The following is an 18,637-nucleotide window of genomic DNA, read 5'->3' as shown; positions in this document are numbered from 1 at the left end:
TTCAAAGTCAGCCGTGATAGGCTACGTAAAGATTTATGTAGCCTATCACGGCTGACTTTGAAAATCTAGCCGTGATAGGCTACGTAAATTGTTACGTAACCTATCATGTGTTGTTGTTGTTTTTTTTACTTTACGGGGAAATGGCGGCGGCGGCAGCCGGTCAGAAGACCGGCCGCCACCCCCGCCCCCACCGAAACGCCGCTGGGACCCGCCGCCGAGAGGGACATTCGCATGAGGCAAGTCCCATCCTGGGTGGGGGGGCAGAGAATTTCTCCAACAATTTCAGGGGGCCGAATGCGTTGGCATTCAGCCTCCCGGAGAGTCGTGGAGAAATTCTCTGCCTTCCCTAGGAAGTAGTTTGAACACATATAGGGATGGATGGACTCACTTGCGCCTGCCGAGCATGGGCACTCACCAAGTCACTGTTGCCACTCACCCCTGCCCACCAGGCTGTGTGAGTCCTGGAGGCATACAGGGCCCCTTTACTCCTCTAATGTTCCAGAGATGGCCCTGTACAACCACCGTTGTGTGCAACATTAAATATATGAAAATTACGGAGCCCCCGTCTTGTGTAAAAACAGTTCCTTGTAGCAAGGATCAAGCGACTGCAAGGCGTCCCTGGACTGTGCAGCGCTCGATGAGCATGCACATGAGTTCCCTGCATCTCAGCAAGCAGAGGCCGGGTGTGGGGGAGTCCACCGGACTCCTGGACCCAGCTGGGCCCTTGTGACATCCCTGAACACACATTCACTGCTGTGAAAACCAGGATCCGAACGTTATTTCTCTGGGCTGACACAAGGATCGACTCAGGTCCCCATTCCCTCCCCCATCCTTTGCCTAATTTAGAAAAAACAGCTGACTGGTTGTCACTGAACTTTGCTTAATTCCCTTGTAAGCATCTTATGTGTCTGCTGCTAGATCTCTTCAGAGCCAGACATGAGCAATGATTATACTGCGTGTGTGTGTGGCATATAGAATATTGTCGAGTGACAAAAGCCATTTAGATCATGTTCCCTGTCTCTGGGATCTAGTGTTGGTTCTGTTATGTACTCTGGACCACAGGCCTAACTTATTTACTGTCGTATATTCTGGGGCCTCTAAAATCCTATCAGCAGCACTGGATTCCATTGTCCCTGTGACATCTCAGAGTCTCTGGTTTTTAAGGTGCTTGTCCATCCCTCCTGCTGCCACACCCTGGCTGCCCCTCCTGCCTTGAGCATAGGAAATTCCAGCAGCAACTAAGGAACTCTGGGGATTGCAGCCCAGAGCAGGAGCGTGGTGTAGTAGTTAGAGTTTCAGGTTAGGATCATGGAGATCCAGGTTCAAATCTAGGGTGGACAAGTTCCTTCTCTTACAAAAGACAGTCCTCTGTTCGAAGGGCTGCCAGAGGGCTGTCCTCTATTTTGAAGGCATCCTATAATGGAAGGGCTGTCCAGTCCAAGTCCAGTTTAAAGATAAAGAACCATCAGAAGGAAGAGCAGGGCCTTGAAGGTGCCCATCTACAGCACCTGGTCAGCAGACTGAGCAAGGCACACAAGTCACCAGGTGAACAGATGCACTGTATTTCTTTTGTTGTTTATTTGGTCAGTTGCTTCTGACTCTTCGTGACTTCGTGGACGAGTCCATGCCAGAGCTTCCTGTCGGCCATTGCCACTCCCAGCTCCCCCAAGGTCGAGTCCGTAGGGATGGTGGAGAATTTCTCCACGAATCTCGGGGAGGCCGAATGCCAACGCATTCGGCCCCCCAAAATTGGCGGTGAAATACTCCGCCCCCCCACCCCCCTGGGGTGGTACTTACCTCCCTCGAATGTCCCTCTCGGCGGCGGGTCCCAGCGGAGTTTCGGTGGCATTTCGGCGGGGGCGGCGGCCGGTCTTCCGACCGGCTGCTGCCGCTGCCATTACAAAGTAAATGTAAAAAAAACCCCCCCACACACACGTGATAAGCTACGTAATGATTTACATAGCCTATCACGGCTAGATTTCCAAAGTCAGCCGTGATAGGCTACGTAAATCGTTACGTAGCCTATCGGGTGACTTGGGGGAAAAAAAAGCGCATACGCAAATGGTGGTGCCCATGGGCGCCGCCATTTGCGTTCCTTATTTGGGCCCGGGTAGTCTACGTAAAGATTTATGTAGACTACGGCGAAAATAAGGGCAACGCAAATAGCATCCACTACGCTATTTGCGTTCCCCTTATTTTCACCGTCTTAGTCTATGTAAATATTTACGTAGATTAAGATGTCAAAAATAAGCAATGCAAATGGCAGCAGCCACAGCCGCTGCCATTTGCTTATCTGGTGTTTTTTTTTCTTTTCCCAGAGCCCTCCGCGGCAGGAAATCCGGCTGCGGACGGCTCTGGCCTGGCTGGGCCTGGCCAGCTGCTCCGCGGAGCCGCCGCGGGGCACAGCTGGCCAAGGAGGATTCCGGGGGGGGAGGAACATAGCTCCTCCCCCCCATCCAGGATTCCGGGGGTAGGGACGGAGCGCCTCCCCCCCACCATCAGCATAATCCGCGAACAGGTAAGTGATTTTCATACATCCTTAGTTTTGATAAGAATTTACCCCAAACTGCAGCATACCTATTCAGCTGAGAAAGAATCTGAGATTTGGAAAATCAAAATACAATGAATATGGAAGAAAGTGAAAGTGACAGATTTACCCATCCCTACCTGGCCTTTGAAGAGGCTCTTCCTCCTTCTGACCACTAGCTATTTTTTATCATTCTCTCTCTCTCTCTCTCTCTCTCTCTCTCTCCTTCCCTTCCTCTTGAGAACAGGGATCTGTCTAATATACGATGGGCTTGTTCATCCCAGACGCAGGGCATATCATTCTCAAATGACTGACAAGCCTTCTAAAATGAAGAGCGAGTGGAGAGTGCTCTAATAGTGATGGGAAGCATTTCTAGTCAAACATAAAGCAAATTAATGTGAGCCCCCAATGCACCTTTCATCTGGAAATGTCATAAAGTAATAAGCAGAGTGACCCCAGTACTGTCTAGGGCTGGATTTCAATAGATTTACATCTTAAAGGACACGACACTTTTCCCCCCCTTTTTCTTTCTTTAGAGCATCAAGCAACCTCATACTGATCTTACACATGTGCCCATGGACATCTTCAGGAACTTTGCCAATTTCAGGTGTAAGCCAAATGGGTGTATGACCAAACCCATCAGTCACTTGTGTCCATCCTGCTTTCAGCAGGTTGTTTGTTTGCTTTTGTTGCTGAAGCTGTTGTTTATTTTATTTATTTATTTATTGCATTTATATCCCGCCTTTTTTCCTCTTGCAAGGAACCCAAGGTGGCCTCCATAATCCTCCTCCTCTCCGTTTTATCCTCACAACAACAATCCTGTGAGGTGGGTTGGGCTGAGAGTCTGTGACTGGCCCAAAGTCACCCAGTGATCTTCCATGGCTGAGTGAGGACTAGAATCCGGATCTCCCGGCTCCCAGTCCATCACCCTCACCACTACACCACAATGTCAAATGAAAACTATGTAGGCAAATCTGGCAGCCCCCCAGGGGTTCGCCCATTACCACAATTGTCGCCTATTACCACAATTGGCTTTCAAAATGCTCATGTCAAAAATGTATTATTTGGTGGACGTTTCCTGTTATCATTAGATGCATGGAGCCAACATTCCCCAATCATGTTGTCAGAAGCCATCATACACTACATATAGGGATGGGTGAGGATTTGGGTTGTTCATTTTTTTTTATCCAAATTTGTCAAATTTGCAAAGTTCTCCATATTTGGGACAAAAAGAACTTGAGATTAAAAACAACAATTGAATGGGGGAAGAACCCAAAATAGTCAGATTCATCATTCCAGACCCAGGGCTTTGAATGCTTAGCTATTCAAAGTCTGGCTCTGAATTAGGAATGGACACCTCGATGAGTGCCCAGTGAGCGCCACGGGGCCTCCCATCCCCTTAGCAAGCTGCCATTTTGCATATAAATGTCAGCTTGGGCTTCTCCATAAAAAGTAATGTTGTGTAAATGGCAGCCACAAAGGGGCCATTTATGCAACATTACCAGTGCACGGGTCTGGTGAGTAGCAGCGGCTTGGCAAGCGAGGTCTGGGGGGCTGAGCAGGGGTGGGGGGAGTCTGCCGGACCTCACCCCCCTCTTGGACTCCCGCAACATCCCTACTTTGAATCCTTGTGTATTCAACCATGTCTGTGGTGCCAGATTAGGGTTGCCACCTCTCTTTCATGACAGGTAGCTATTGAATTTGGCTGATGCAGATGGGAGAGCATTTCCTTTCATTGTTTCATGTTCAGTAGAGAAAGAACTTGAGTTGGCTTGTTTTTTTTAAATTAATGTGGGAGAAAGTGAAACTGACAGATTCTCCCATCCTTAATTACGTATCAGTGTTATGAATACTGATAGTGATTGACTGATACAGTGTACCTGGCTTTGTGTAGATAATTAAAAGGTAATGTGCATGAGAAGTGGTGTGGTGTTCATGTTGCAAACAAGGAGCTAAATTGAATTCAATGGTACATGAGTGGACTTCTGCTCAGGCACCTGGGGTTCTCTCTCCCTCTTCCCCCTGCAGCCCCTTTGCATGCCATTTTAAACATCACCCAGTTTATTGAACCCCTGGGGGGCTGCCACATTTGCCTACATAGTTTGCATGCGACATTATGGGTCATGGGTTTTGAAAGTCTACAGTTCTCCTGATCTTTGGAAGGAAATTTATTTATTTATTTCATTTCTATACCGTCCAATAGCCAGAGCTCTCTGGGCGGTTCACAGAAATTAAAACCAAAGAGCACACAATAAAACAACACAAAATATATAAAACATTAAAACCACAGTAAACAATACAACCAGGATAAAACCAGAATAAAACCTAGCAGCAATGCAGGGATTTAAAATACAGATTTAAAACAGCAAAGCTAAAAGTCTAAAGAGCTAAAATGTTAAAATGCCTGGGAAAATAAAAAGGTCTTTACCTGGTGCCGGAAAGAATACAGTGTAGGTGCCACGCGAACCTCACTAGGGAGCTCATTCCACAGCCGGGGTGCCACAGCAGAAAAGGCCCTCCTCCTAGTAGCCACCCACCTCACTTCCTTTGGCAGGGGCTCACGGGGAAGGGCCTCTGAAGATGATCTTAAGGTTCAGGCAGGCACATGTGGGAGGATGCTAGAAATGCAAGACTCCAGATAGGCTGATGTGGGAACTTACTTTGGAGGGTGCTATTTTACTCATGTTCTGCTTGTGGGTTTCCCACAGACAGCTGTTTGGCCACCGTATGAACAGAATGCTGATCTAGATGGTCCTTGGTCTGATCTAGCATCGTTCTTCTTACATTCTTATGTGCGGGTGACTTTTGCTCTGGTGACCTTGACAATTCTTCTTGGGGAAGGAGTATAGGTCAGTGGTAGAGCATATGCTTTGCAGGCAGAAGATCCCAAGTCCAATCTCTGTTGTCTCCTTTGAGAAAGGATTGGTTAACAGGTGACATGGGGAAAAGACAAAAACAAAACACCACTCTGTCTGAAACATTGACAAGCCACTGCCAGATGGAGTATATCAGGTGTGGGCAGATCATAGATTTCCAGATGTTTTTGGACTTCAGCTCTCACAATTCTTGACCATTGGCCATCCTGGCAGGGGATTCTGGGAGGTGATGTCCAAAACATCTTGAGATCGACTTTCTATCCCTGAGATCAACCCCTGCAGTAGACAATACTGGGTTAGATGGACATACAGTCTGACATGGTATAAGGCAGCTTCCTGAGTGTGCTTTAATCTGCTGAATCTTGAAATCTTGGTGTATGGGCGTCTTCCTTAGTCATTGTTAGTGTTTGGGGGTAGTTTTAAAAGCTTTGACGGATATTACTGTGAATACCTGATTAAGCATTGCACTCAGCATATCGGGGGGGGGGGGCACAGCCAATGTCTGAGCCCAGCTATGATGGTCGAGAATTCTGAATGGTCTCCTGGACAGGAGGAGGGAAAACTGGAGGGGATCACAGGGAACTGGCCACCTTTCTCCATCTGTCATTTATCTCTGCTCATCTTATCTCTCCTTTAGCAGCTAATTGTCCCTAGGAGTTGAGAGTCAGGGGTAGTTGGAGGGGAGCAGGGACAATTACCTGCTCCAGAGAGATAAGATAAGCAGAGATTATGAAGGAGGGAGTCTTGGCCAAAGGTTCTACAATCCCCAGCAGCTTTCTCTACCTGTCACTGTACCTTCAAAGTTTTCAAGTGTCACATGGCTTGCACACAGCTATGTGTCACATGACAAGTGGGACATTTTGTGTTACATTTTCTTACAGTTCATCCTCCAGGGAGATCAGTGGAGTGTATGTTTCTCCCCTCCCCAAGAGACATACTGGCTGGATTCAGGCCAGCCAGTAAGCTTAACGGTTTGAGCGGGAATTAAACCTGAATCTCCTGGTTCAGACCCAATCCACGATACCACACCAGCCCTTATAACAAGCAAGCAATCCTCTCATACATTTATTGTGGACTGCCGCAAGCACAGGAAGAGATGAGAAACAGAATGTTTTAGGTAAATAAATGAACTTAAGCCCTGAATCATATGTGTGTGACCCTGGTAAGTGCAACAATACAACCCAGTATGTTGAGAAATAGGATGGAGATATTGATCTCGGGGTGCTAAAGCAATGCATCAATGAGGGCTTTAGTGAGTTAACATACTATCCTGTACAGCCTCTGGCTATTATTATGTCCAAGCCAGGGTTGATGATATCCAGCCAACAAATTGTCTGATTGCTAACTGGATTGCCAATCTCTTTGCAAACGAAGTACTGCACTTATCTACATCAGATCTATGTTTCCCATGTGTTTGTCCCCTCAAATCTCTTCTCTACATTCATTAAGCACCAGGGAACAAATTCCTTCCACTGCAGTACGAAAATACTGTTTTGACAAATTTCTTCTACGCAGCCTCTGGAATGCAAAGAAAATTGTCCCATCAAGAGATAGGGCAGCAGCGGATCATTCAAGAAACTGCTCACTTTTATCTGATTCTGGATTATTGGGTGTTTTAGGTTTTAATCCCTCAACCATATTTTGAGAGCTGGCACTGTATAGTAGGGATGGTGCAGATGCCCGACTGGATCCGGGAGTCCATCAGGCTACCCACCCCGGCACCCCCGGACAATTCATGGAGAACCCTTGGTCTCACTCGCCCCTGCTCGCACCCTGCTGGACACTAGGAATGGCGGAAAATTCCGCCACAGACTCCAATGAGTCCTCCCAGAGTCTGTGGCTGAATGGAGCACTTACCTCCACCTCCCCGTGGAATCCTCTTTGGCTGGATCCTCCGGCTCCAGATTGCCAGCGATAAGGCCGCCATGCTGTATTGCTGGCTGAAGGGGACTGACTGCAGTCACAAATGGTGTCCAGGACACCATTTGCAGCCATAAAGGCCTTAGTTTAAGGTAAATGCAGCTGTACATGGCTGCATTTAGCTTAAACTAAGACCTTTATGTCACAAATGGTGACCTGGACGCCATTTGCATCCCCGCTTTTCATTCACACGATAGGCTACACAAACATTTGCATAGCCTATCACGTGAAACAGGGCACAAATGGTGTCCAGGATGCCATTTGCGGCTGTAAAGGTCTTAGTTTAAGCTAAATGCAGCCATTTAGCTAATGCAGCCATTTACGGCTGCATTTACCTTAAACTAAGGCCTTTACAGCCACAAGTGGCATCCCAGACACCATTTGCATCTGCAGTCAGTCAAGTCCCCTTCAGCCAGCAATACGGCATGGCAGCCATATCACTGGCACTTCAGAGCTGGCCAATGGCTCTGCGGAATCGCCACGGAGCAGAGCCAGCCGAAGAAGATTCTGGGGGGAGGAACGGATTGCCTCCCCCCCGCGGGCGGATCCCCCATGGACCGGCAGGTAGGGAATCCGCCCATCCCTACTGGACACTCACTGCACTCAACCAGACCCATCCATGAGCACCCACCATTTTGCTGAAGGTTTATTTTTTTTAAATGAAAAAGGAGCTAATTGAAATTTGCATATTTAAATATGTGCACATTCAAGCTAGGACAGCTTGATCTACGCAATATTAGATGCATTTTATATAATGCCTCCAACATTGGTGGATGGTCGTGGACAGGGCCCAGGGTGAGAGCGGGTGGCTTGCCAAGCTTGTGGGGGCTTGAGCTTGGGTCTGGGGTGGAGGATTGAGTGGGGGGAGTGCTTCAATGGGCGCCCGCCGATACCAAACCAGGATGTGTTCACACATCCCTACTGTATAGTGGGGATGTGTGCTCCATCAAAGGTTTTTTATAATAATAATAATAATAATAATAATAATAATAATAATAATGGATTTAACCAATTGTTCAGCATTCAACTGTGACCACTTTTGAACACTGGAGTATGAAATATATCTATAAATAAACACAAAAAGTACAATTTCTTGTATTTCAAATAGGATTGGGAAAAGAATAAGTGAGTATTTTGTTAGCTTAAAAAAAAAAGAATTTACCAAAAAATATTTTGGCCACCTAGTGCGAAGAGAAAACTCACCGGAAAAGACCCTGATGCTGGTAAAGATTGAAGGCAAAAGGAGAAGGGGATGGCAGAGGATGAGATGGCTAGATAGCATCACCGATGCAACGAATATGAATTTGAGCACACTCCAGGAGAGAGCCGAGGACAGGAAGGCCTGGCGTGCTATGGTCCATGGGGTCACGAAGAGTCGGACATGACTTAACGACTGAACAACAACAATGCAAATTTCACTGGAAATAGGACAGAAAGAAATTCAGATTTAAGAAATTCATATGTGAGAGAAAGCAAAATGGACAGATTTCCTCCATCCAGTAGGGGTGGACGAAAGTCACTTACCTGTTGTTGAAGCTTGTTTGCGGTGGGGGGGAGGCACTTCGCTGCTCCCCCCGCGAAGTTCAGGCCCGGGGGGGAGGCTTCCCGCCTCGCCCCGGCCAAAATTCAGGCCGGGGAGGAGGCTTCCCGCCTCGCCCGGCCGCGAACTCGAAAGTTTTTTTTTTTTTTTAAATGCCCCCATGATAGGCTACGTGACGATTAACGTAGCCTATCACGGCTAGATCTGCAAAGTCAGCCGTGATAGGCTACGTTAATCATCACGTAGCCTATCACGAGTGACTTTAAAAAAAAAAAAAGCGCGTACGCTAATGGCAGCCCCCATAGGGAGCCGCCATTCGTGTTCCTTATTTGGTCACTGTAGTCTACATAAATCTTTACGTAGACTACAGTGACCAAATAAGGAACGGGAATGGCGGCTCCTTATGGGGGCTGCCATTATCTGTACGCGCTTTTTTTTTTTTTTTTAAAGTCACCCGTGATAGGCTACGTGACGATTTACGTAGCCTATCACGGCTGACTTTGCAAATCTAGCCGTGATAGGCTACGTTAATCGTCACGTAGCCTATCACACGGGTGTTTTTTTTTTTATTTTATTTGAATGGCGGCGGCGGCAGCCGGTCAAAAGACCAGCTGCCGCTCCCGCCCCGCACGAACACCCGCCGAACCGCCGGCCGGACCCGCCGCCGGGAGGGACATTCGGCAAAGGTAAGTCCCGTCCTGGGGGGGGGTGCGGGGTGCGGGGAGGGGTGCGGAGGATTTCTCCCTGGAACTTGTTCGGGGGGCCGAACACGTTGGCGCTCGGCCCCCCAAAGTTTCGGGGAGAAATTCTCCGCCATCCCTACCATCCAGGCAGAAGAATTTGAATTCTTAGCTCTTAAAAGCCCGGGTTTGAATCCCTGTGCATTTGGCCATGTTTGTGGTGCTACCAGGGAGGGAGGGATATGTTTGTTGGTTTTCCTGCCTTAGGTTAGAGAACTTGGAGAAATCAAATGATTTCAGGTTTCTATTAAACGGACCTATGGATTCACCACTAGACACGCTTTTTCTGAGTCATGTGGATTTTGCGGACTTGCAGACCAGTTTGTTTGTTTGTTTTTAACTTTGGGGGGATTTGCACCACTTTGCACTTGTTCTAAAGCACATTAGTTCCAATGTACACTTGAGCTGATGCACATCAGCATTTATGTGCATTAGTACAAATGGAACAAAATTCTCATGCATCCCTTAAAAAACCCTGATTCTGTCAAGGAGTGGACGATGGAACAAAAAGTGCCTGACAGTCCATGAAACACAGGCAGAACTGATTTAACAAAATCTATACCTCCCTACCTCTAATGCCACAATAACTTAACTGGCCTTGGATACTATTTATTTATTTTATTTATTCATTTAAAACATTTCTATCCTGCCCTATATCATTAAGATCTCAGGGCGGCATACAGATGAAATCAATTTCAACAGTATAAAACAGTAAATAATTTAAACACCTAAAAACATATTAAACTATTAAACAAGCGAAAACCAGTTAAAATCTGAAACAATAAAACAGTTAAAACCATGTGCTAAGTCTTTGGTAAAAAGCCATGTTTTGACTTGGTGCTGAAACAAGACCCATGTCTTTGCCAATTGGGTCTCCAAAGGGAGGGCATTCCACAACTGAGGTGCCACAGCAGAGAAAGCCCTCTCCCATGTCCCACCACAGTGTATGTCTTGCACTGGTGGGACACAGAGGAGGGCCCCTCCAACAGATCTCAGTTCTCAGGCTATGCATGCAGTCACTATGCACGTTGAGTGGGGTGGAGGGCTGCTGCTCCAACGCAAGCATCAGATTTCCCTGAGGCAGCTCCACCACGACCTCAAGCAGATGCCCACAAGGTTGTTGATGATGGTGGCAGATGTGCCTGCCAATGCGACATGCCAACTGGGCCTATAATCCTCTTTGTTGTGGAACTGGGTTCATAAGTCATATGATACTGTGGCTTAGGGCTGCATGTTAGTTACACAGGAAGATTCATGGAAGAATCCTGCATTTTCACACAACCAGACTTTTTCACTCTCAGTACCACCAAAAGCGCCCCTGCTCTCTTGATTCGTGAAGCTGAAAACGAAAGAAGCCTACTATTTAAATTACGTTTTTTTCAAGTTGAAACATTTCTTCCATAGCTCATTAACTGGTTTGTCAAGTAAAACCACCTCCACAGAAAAAATCCTAATCAGTGATTTTTTTATATGAGTCACACTATTTAGCAAAGAATGGGATCATGAGCCAAGCATTTCTCTGCTGTTAAGTTTGCCTACATCTGGCCTTCAAGATCAGTTTCTTCAGTCTATTTCCTACATACAAAAAATGTCATCCTACCCACTTGACAGAAGTGTACAAAATTATGCATGGTGTGGAAAAAGTGGAAGGGAGACTTTGTTCTCCTTCTCTCATAATATTAGAGCCCAGTAGGGGCATCCCATGAAGCTGATTGGTGGGAGATTCCGGACACATAAAAGGAAGGACTTCTTTGCACAGCCCATAGTTAAACTATGGAATTTGCTAGCACAAGATGTAGTGATGGCCACCAGCGTGAATGGCTTTAAATGGCTTGGATTGGACAAATTCATGGAGGATAAAACTATCAATGGCTACTAGTCCTGATGGCTAAATATTACTTCTAATGTTAGAGGCACTATGCCTCTGTGTGTACCATGTCCTGGGGGACATGAACGGGAGGGTACGGATGCACTCATGTCCTGTTTGTGGGCTTCCCATAGGCTTCTGGTTAGCCCCTGTGTGAATAGTTGCTGGACTAGATAAGGCCTTTGGTTTGATCCAGCATGGCTCTTGTAACTTCTCACAGATTTCCGAACTTCAGCCTTACTCCAAAGTCCCATTATTTGTTTGGGGTTTGAAATATTACATTGCCAGTGTTCAAACTGCAATAATATTTTATCTTTTATTGGTCAAACTGGTTCTGGTTTTCACTTAGTCGAACACTAAGATCATGTGCAAAACTTGAGTAAACTTTATCATCAGATAATGGCAACCCTTTTACTTCATAGCCATTGTCTGTAGTTATGCTGCTTCATTATTCACACTTTGATTGCTCTTTCTGTACCATTGCATGGAATAATGTCACCCAGGGATCCTGGAGTTGTTGGGGGTTTTTTAAGGTGGGAAGGGCAGACATGATTATTAGTGTTGCCTGTGTTTCACACACATTTTTACATCTGCTTATTTCAAGGGGATTTTTTTTAATTGGCTGTCACATTGAATATCGTTGACCTGAGTTTATCACAATCATGTGTACTATCATATAAAGTGAGAGAAAACTAAGAACTAGACATTGATTGAAGTAAAAATGGGAAAACTCTTCTAGAACATCACTTAGCACTGACTACAATAGCAGTCTTTTTGCCTAATTATCCGGGGGGGGGGGAGTTCAGCCTCCTTGGCCAATCTTAAAGTGGGTTCTAGCACCCCCCACATTCTCCACTTCTGGGCTCCATGATGTCACCTGACCTTATAATGCATCCTTATCATAACTGGTTGACCTAGGACACCTGACAATATTTATGAAGTAACATCCAAGAAGAAAACATCAAAAACTGGAAGTGGAACAGGGAGCAGAATACCCAGGAACAAAATCAAGGGAAGATGGAAATGGGTTTCAAATAGGGATGTGTGAACCCATCCCCGTCTGGGTTCTCCGGGCTCCCTCCCAGACCTTGCCTGCACTTGCTGGTCCCCAGACCATGCTCAAACGCCTCCCATGCTTCGTGAGCAGCCCACACTCACCCCGGTGGCCTCGTTGAGCTCCACAGTCACCATTTTTGAAAAATAAAATGGCCATCACAGAATGCACATATTTGTGCATACGTGAAATGCACATTTTTGTGAATGCACACATTTGTGTAAGTGCAAAATGTGCATTTTTGTAAAAAATATACATATATGTGCATTCACGAAATGCACAGTTTGCACACACAAATATGTGCATTCACAAAATGCGCATTTGTGTGCATACGCAAATATGCACATTTTTGCGATCGCCATTTTATTGCTCAAAAATGGTGACTGCAGTCTCGATGAGGACACTGGGGTGAATGCAGGCTGTTCGCCGAGCATGGGCAGGGGGCAAACAGGGGCAGGGGCTCAGCGAGCGGGGCTCAATGGTGCTGGCAGAGGTGGTTCCTCCAGATTCCCAGATGGAATTGGGCACCAGAGCCATCCCTAGTTTTAAATGCTCATGGGAAAATGAAGATAACAATAATGTGAAGCACAATTGAGAGCAAAGCATAGTGAGATAAAAACCATTGTTTGTAATATAATAGCAACGGTTCTTAAACAGTTTTGACTGAGGTGCTGAACTTACAGGGAATTGAGGTGGGCGGTGGGTGGGGAGGGAATGTTTCCATTATTCACTCCCCATTATTCCATTATTCATTCCCTCCCTCCACCCCATTTTAGATTGCAAATGAAACCAACCAAATATTGGGACCACCCCAGTTGTGACCTTACTTTATTTAACCTAGGAAATATCCTGCAGCAGTCTCCAGGATTCTGCTTAGTAATTCCTTTGTTTGTGTTACATTAAAAACGAATGCTATTTTAAAAATAATAATGATGATGATTAATGATTTAAGGGTGGTTTGTGTGTATGAAGGAGTTTCCCCCCTAATATCAAGTTTTGGAGATGATTCTGAGTTCCTTTTCAGCATTACAGTTTTGGGGTGCAGAGGCATAAACCATCAAACAGAGAGGCAGAATATAGTATACATAGTGTTTCTGACCTTTTGTGTTTCATTTCATAAGCTGAAATGCTTGTTTAAGTAATCGCTGGCTTTTAATCTCTATTACTGCCATAAATGGATCAGTCAAAGAGGCAGACAAATTTACACATTCTGAAATGAGAAGTTTCCTTGGGGACTTATTCTTCCCTCTTTGCTCTCAAGTGGAAGGTACATTTTCTCTCTTTGTCTTATAACTTTATCTCTATTGATTTTATAATAAACCAGGCGTTACCTATGATCAGCAAAATTCCCCTCCCCCCTCTCCCTAGATGCCACGGTAATACTTTTACACTTATGGAGTCATCCTTTGCACGCAATATGGCTTTGCTTTCCCAAGTATCTCAGATCAATTTGCAAGAGTGACTTAATGATTGCTCATCAATTGGGAAGGCAGATTTAATAACTGTCAAGGACAGGTTAGAGCCTTGGGCAGCGGAACCCCCAAAATCCAGATGCAGCATGTGCATTTTCCTACTCTACTATCTATTGAATTTGGGGACTTGAGCTGGACTCAGAAAAAGGGGTTGTCCTGGAACTAGGGATCTCAGAGAAATTTGCAATAGATTCAAATAAGTTTGGATTTCTGACCTGCAGATTCCACAATGGTTAGTTTTACTGACCAGAAGTGGGTAGATTAATCCAATTCTACTGTAAAGTCTCGGGTTCAGTGCCTGGCATCTCTCATTAAAGCAGGCATAGACAACCTGGTGCCCTCCAGATATTTTGGAATAGAACTCCCGTAAAGCCCAGCCAGCAAGGCCAATGGTCAGGGATTGTGGGAGTTGTAGTCTAAACTGTCTGGAGGGCATTAGCTTGACTAGCCCTGGATGAAGGGATCACCGAGCATGCAGTGGGAAAGACCTCTGCCTGAGACCCTCAAGAACCCTGGCCAGTCAGAGGAGATAATAGAATAATAGGATTTTAGAGACTTTGGGAGGCCAATGTGGGATCCATAACTAGGGATGTATGAACCTCCCACTGTCAGGTTGGGGGCGGGGGTCCACTGTGAGGCAATTTGGCCTCCTTGGGGCCCTGCAGAGTCCTCCAGAGCCCTGCCATGTCTGCCCAGGTTGGTGGAGCGGCTCTCTGGCTTCCTATAAAATGACGGTTGCCATTAGCCTATCATGGGAAAATTACAGCTGTAAATTGTGTATTTTATGCCATTTGCAGATGTAAAGCGCTTACTTTTACCTAAATTGCAGCTGTTTACAGCTGCAATTTAGGTAAAGGTAAGTGCTTTACAGCTGCAAATAGTGTACATTACACCATTTATGGCTGTAACTGTCCTGCGATAAGCTAATGGCAGCCACCATTAGCATATCACATTTTTAGGAAGCTGGAGAGACACCCTGTGGGAATTCATCCGGACCAGGAGATAAGTGTGGCCACTCCACCATGGACTCCAGAGGTCAGATTCTTTGGACTCCAGACTCATTTGACTCCATGGCAGATTCATCCAGCATCCCTATCCACAATGCAGGATGCAACTAGGGATGTCAGAGAAATCCACAACAGAATCAAATGATTCTGTGCATTCATCTCCACTGACCAATTTCAATAGGTTTCAGCTACTCCCAGCATGGAGACAACCATGCTGTGCCTGCCTGCCATATAGCTGTTAAAGATGAAGAGCCTGAAACAGAAAAGAGGTGGCAGCCTTAATTCAGCACCACTAACATGGCTGAATACACAGGGACCCAAGCCCAGATTTCTAGGAGCTAAGCACTAAAATCCCTCTGCCTGGACAAATCTGTCAAATTTGTTTTCATCCACATACTTTTTTTTTTCTTTTTTTCTTTTCTTTTAATCTCAAGTTCTTTCCATCACGGATATGAAGACACTTGTGACATTGGGTAAATTCTTAACAAAAGCAAACTGGAACGGAATCATCGCCCACCCCTAGCCATTGATTTCAGTGGAACTTGACTCACTTCCACTGAAATGTGGAAAGGTGTCAAGTTCTATGCTTCAGTGAAAGATTGACTCACTTTACCTGGAGCGGGGCCCTGGTATTCAAAGTGATAGGCAGGGTCATTATTCCATAGAGTCATTCTATGGCTTCTGGAGAAATTCCTATGCCTTTTCAACTAAGGGCCAGGCTACACGTTACGTTGGGGCTCGACCTGATGGTCTTATGGGCCCCTTCCAACCCAACTACTCTATTCTATGACTTAGCAAGCATAGAATAAGTCTTTCCTTCTTTTTAACTGTAAAGTATGGACAGTGGGGTGATATGGAGTGGGACCCTAGCATGAGAGGTAAAGAGCTTTAATCATTTGCCCTCCTGCTGTCGTCCCTAGCAGATGTCAGGATTCCTTTTGCCCCCACTTAACTTCAAATGCTGAAACATACACAGACAAAAGGCTTCAGTCTACAGCTTTTAATCCATTACCTCACAGTGTCATACAGATGCAAATTCTCAGTGACTCTCAGTCTACAAGGAAATGCCTTCAGGGTAGGGATGGCGGAGAATTCTGCCAGGGACTCCAGTGAAGCCAGATTCTTTAGAATCCGGCCCCCTGGAGTCCATGGCGGAATGGCCTCCCTCCCCCCGCCATGCCATGGAATCCCCCAGGGATGGACCTACCTGGTGGCGGATGTGGCAGCAGGGGTGACTCCGGCGGCAGCTCTGGCGGCGAATGAAGTGGCGGTGGCGGATCCAGCTCCTGCCGGGCTTCTGTGGCCACACATGGCGGTAATCGTAGCAGCTGCCATTTGCTCCCCTGCTTTAGCCGTGATAGGCTACATAAATATTTACGTAGCCTATCAAAGGCTAGTGTAGGGACACAAATGGCGTCCCCTATGCAGGATGCCATTTGCATCCGCAGCAGCCTGGCAGCAGGTGAAGGCCCTGCTGCGGGTTGGTCTGGCTGGTGGCTCCGCGGACTGGCCACGGAGCGGAGCCGACTGGGAAGGATTCTGTGGGAGGAGAGGAATGGATTGCCTCCCCCCCATCGAGGAGTCCAGGGGGAGGAACGGATCACCTCCCCCCACCTGCGGACCCCAGCGGAGCCAGGTAAGTGGGGTTTCGTACACCCCTACATCAGGGGGTTCAAAAGGTAGTTACGAAAGTTGCACGCCGTTTGAAGAGGAAGGTGGTCTCACTAGCCTAACATAAGGGGGGGTGTCTCTAGGGATGTCAGAGAATTTCGCCACGAATCTCAGGGAGGCTGAATGCCAGCGCATTCGGCCCCCCGAAATCAGTGGCAAAACGGTCTGCCCCCCCGCCCCCCCGGGACGGGACTTACCTTGGGCGAATCTCCCTGGCGGCGGCGGCTCCAGTGGCGGTTCGGCGGCGGCGGCTGCAGCGGCCGGTCTTCCGACCGACTGCCGCTAAGGATGGACGAAAGTCCCTTACCTGGTCCCGCAGCTTGCTTCACGGTGGGGGGGAGGTGCTTCGGTTTTCCCCTCCGAAGTTCAGGCCGGGGGGGAGGTGCCCCGCCCTGCCCGGCTGAAATTCAGGCCGGGGGGAGGCGCCCCATCCCGCGCCGCCGAAATTCAGGCCAGGTCAGTAGCAACCCATCTCCCCGGCCGCAAAATAAAAAAGTAAATTAAAAACACACACACACGTGATAGGCTACGTAACGATTTACATAGCCTATCACGGCTAGATTTCCAAAGTCAGCCATGATAGGCTATGTAAATCGTTACGTAGCCTATCACAGCTGATTTTGAAAAAAAAAAAAGTGCATACGCAAATGGCGGCGCCCATGGGAGCTGCCATTTGTGTTCCTTATTTTGGCATGTCCAGTCTACGTAAACATTTACGTAGACTACGGCGAAAATAAGGGGAACGCAAATAGCGTAGCATCTACTATGCATGTGTTTTTTTTTTTACTCAGCTGTGATAGGCTATGTAAACATTTACATAGCCTATCACGGCTGACTGCAGGGACGCAAACGGCGGCGGCTACAGCCACCGCCATTTGTGTTTCCGGCCGGCCAGGATTCATGGCAGGAGGGATGGGGCGCCTCCCCCTGGCCAGAATTTCGGGGGGAAGGGACGGGGCGCCTCCCCCCTGGCCAGAATTTCGGGGGGAGGGACGGAGCGTTGCCCTTATTTTCGCCGTAGTCTACGTAAATCTTCATTTGTGGCACAGCCACAGGTCAGTTTCCAGAGGCAGTGGTCAAAGGAGGCAAAGTCAGACATGGTCCACAGAGGTCAACCCCGAAGTCATCACCCTAGATTGAAAGGGCTGGAGGCAGGTAACCTACTCCAGTCTAGAAACTCCACTTACAAAGGGCACCCACCAAGGGGAAAGGAAGGCAATACAAGAAAGACTGCAGACCACTAGGGATGTACGAAAGTCACTTGCCGTTTCACAGAATCTTTCACGAAGGGGGGGGAGGCGCTCCGTCCCTCCCCCCAGAATCCTCGATGGCTGGCTCCACTCCATGGGGATTCTGCGGAGCCACCGGCCGGCTCTGCCAGCAGCCGGACATCTGGCCACTGGCTAGCAGGGACACAAATGGCTGTTTGCGTCCCTATATTCAGCCATGATAGGCTACGTAAAGACTTACGTAGCTTATCATGTCTGGGTTTTTTTAAAAAAAAATGAGTACGCAAATGGCGGTGGCTACGGCCACCGCCATTTGCGTTCCTTCTTTTTGGCCGTCTTAATCTATGTAAATATTTACGTAGACTGTGACGGCGAAAATCAAGGGGAACACAAATAGCGTAGCGGGTGCTATTTGCATCAATTTTTCATTCACCGTTTTAGCCTATGTAAATCTTTATGTAGGCTAAAATGGCAAATCAAAAGGGGACGCAAATAGCACCCGCTACGCTAATTGCGTTCCCCTTTATTTTCGCCATCATAGTCTATGTAAAGATTTATGTAGATGAAGATGGTAAAAAGAAGGAACGCAAATGGCAGCCGCCATTTGCGTATGCTGTTTTGTTTTTTTTTAAACCCACCCAACCATGATAGGCTACGTAAAGATTTACGTAGCCTATCACGTCTTTTTTTTTTAAACCCACCCAACCATGATAGGCTACGTAAATCTTTACGTA

This window comes from Heloderma suspectum, chromosome 11, assembly GCF_057233095.1.
Source record: "Heloderma suspectum isolate Gila_16-S chromosome 11, 16-S_ref, whole genome shotgun sequence".
In the NCBI taxonomy this organism is placed as follows: Eukaryota; Metazoa; Chordata; class Lepidosauria; order Squamata; family Helodermatidae; genus Heloderma; species Heloderma suspectum.
Note: the sequence above shows the minus strand (reverse complement) of the source record.